Source organism: Pseudophryne corroboree, chromosome 1, assembly GCF_028390025.1.
Source record: "Pseudophryne corroboree isolate aPseCor3 chromosome 1, aPseCor3.hap2, whole genome shotgun sequence".
NCBI classification, from domain to species: Eukaryota; Metazoa; Chordata; class Amphibia; order Anura; family Myobatrachidae; genus Pseudophryne; species Pseudophryne corroboree.
Genome location: NC_086444.1, coordinates 490,841,345 through 490,843,978, shown reverse-complemented (window position 1 = coordinate 490,843,978; position 2,634 = coordinate 490,841,345). Strand labels below are relative to the sequence as shown.

The following is a 2,634-nucleotide window of genomic DNA, read 5'->3' as shown; positions in this document are numbered from 1 at the left end:
TACCAAGAAAAGGGGGAAATTGTGGATCCGCACTAGCCAAGGTAGAAAAATATTTATAAATAAGTGTAACGAAAACCAAAATTCTGACTGTTGGTGTTGATACTAAATAGTGCTAGGTTTGGTGGTGCTCCCACCAATTTTGTAGATTAGACCACAAGAAAACAACGAGAAAAAGACAAAATAACCTTTTTTGGAAGCACTCTTGTGATTGATGAATAATCAATAATGAAAGGGAAAAGACATGTTGAGTCTTTTCTCTGTGGATATGTTCTAAAACTTAACCTTTATTCTACTTATGATTAATAAAATCACACATAGTGGAACTAACAATGGTAAAAATCTTGATTGCCTTTGTACCAAATAATGTTCAAGATATGACAAGGTGAAAATATCAGATAATTTTATATTTGGATTTCTGAAAGAAAAATGTCAAGATATCCTGAAGGTCACGGAGTGATACAGAAGAGGAGTATGATATATTACAAGCTATATAGCATAAGTAGTCAATACCACAATATCAACAATAAGGATGAGAAGTGAAAATAAGAGTAATATAAATGGAGAATAATTTCCTGGGAATATGGCCCACAACACTTAGTATTCCCTGGTGGTCTCCCATCCAAGTACTGACCAGGCCATACCTGCTTAGCTTCCGGGATCAGACATGATCGGGCGTATTCAGGATAGTATGGTTGTGGGCATACGCATGCGGGGCATACGCATGCGCATAAATGCAGTTTTTTCACCTGATCGCTACGCTGCGAAAATCGGCAGTGAGCGATCAACTCGTTATGACCCCCCTAGTCTCCAAACCTTTAAATGTTCCCTGAAAACTCATCTCTTCAGACAAGCCTACCAAATTCCAGACCCACCCACATAACCTTCAATGCTTCCCTATCCAGTTACATCCTCTCTGTACAGTCCACATAACCTCACATTTTGTCTTCCAACATTGCTGGGTGATCATATCATACAATCCATTAAGAAGCTAGCAATCTGGTGGACCATTATGCAATAGATAGCATCTATCCTTGTGTATCAATGCCTATATCCCTATAGACTATAAGCTTGCGGGCAGGGCCTTCCTACCTCTATCTCTGTCTGTCTTTGCCCAGTTTTGTTCTATAACTGTTGTTCTAATTGTAAAGCGCAACGGAATATGCTGCGCTATATAAGAAACTGCTAATAAAAGAAATAAATAAATACATTTTTCTTAAAGGGAGTGCCAAAGGAATGTTTTCTCCTGGGCTCTACTTTGACTCGAATTGCCTCTTCTAAGCTGGAGTTCACTCTTGGCTCTTCTGCCTGGCTAAGCTGCAGTGCCTGCTTTCAATTGGTCAAGGTAGGGAGCAGAAGCCACGACTGGCTAGTGGCTGCGATTAGGTGAATGCAGAATATGTTTTAAGTAGTGATGTGCACCGGAAAATTTTTGGGTTTTGTGTTTTGGGTTCGGTTCCGCGGCCGTGTTTTGGATTCGGACGCGTTTTGGAAAAACCTCACCGAAATTTTTTTGTCGGATTCGGGTGTTTTTTTTTAAAAAAACCCTCAAAAACAGCTTAAATCATAGAATTTGGGGGTCATTTTGATCCCAAAGTATTATTAACCTCAATAACCATAATTTCTAGAGATGTGCACTTGAAATTTTTCGGGTTTTGTGTTTTGGTTTTGGGTTTGGTTCCGCGGCCGTGTTTTGGGTTCGACCGCGTTTTGGCAAAACCTCACCAAATTTTTTTTGGCGGATTCGGGTGTGTTTTGGATTTGGGTGTTTTTTTTCAAAAAACACTAAAAAACAGCTTAAATCATAGAATTTGGGGGTCATTTTGATCCCAAAGTATTATTAACCTCAAAAACCATAATTTCCACTCATTTTCAGTCTATTCTGAACACCTCACACCTCACAATATTATTTTTAGTCCTAAAATTTGCACCGAGGTCGCTGGATGACTAAGCTAAGCGACCCTAGTGGCCGACACAAACACCTGGCCCATCTAGGAGTGGCACTGCAGTGTCACGCAGGATGGCCCTTCCAAAAAACACTCCCCAAACAGCACATGACGCAAAGAAGAAAAAAAGAGGCGCAATGAGGTAGCTGTGTGAGTAAGATAAGCGACCCTAGTGGCCGACACAAACACCTGGCCCATCTAGGAGTGGCACTGCAGTGTCACGCAGGATGGCCCTTCCAAAAAACACTCCCCAAACAGCACATGACGCAAAGAAGAAAAAAAGAGGCGCAATGAGGTAGCTGTGTGAGTAAGATAAGCGACCCTAGTGGCCGACACAAACACCTGGCCCATCTAGGAGTGGCACTGCAGTGTCACGCAGGATGGCCCTTCCAAAAAACACTCCCCAAACAGCACATGACGCAAAGAAGAAAAAAAGAGGCGCAATGAGGTAGCTGTGTGAGTAAGCTAAGCGACCCTAGTGGCCGACACAAACACCTGGCCCATCTAGGAGTGGCACTGCAGTGTCACGCAGGATGGCCCTTCCAAAAAACACTCCCCAAACAGCACATGACGCAAAGAAGAAAAAAAGAGGCGCAATGAGGTAGCTGTGTGAGTAAGATAAGCGACCCTAGTGGCCGACACAAACACCGGGCCCATCTAGGAGTGTCACTGCAGTGTCACGCAGGATGGC

At 42.7% G+C, this 2,634-nt stretch overlaps 1 pseudogene; it reads right to left on the bottom strand.

Annotated features, from left to right (window-relative positions):
• Positions 1–582: 582 nt before the first annotated feature.
• LOC134941162 (5S ribosomal RNA) lies at positions 583–700 on the bottom strand (annotated as a pseudogene).
• Positions 701–2,634: the final 1,934 nt, after the last annotated feature.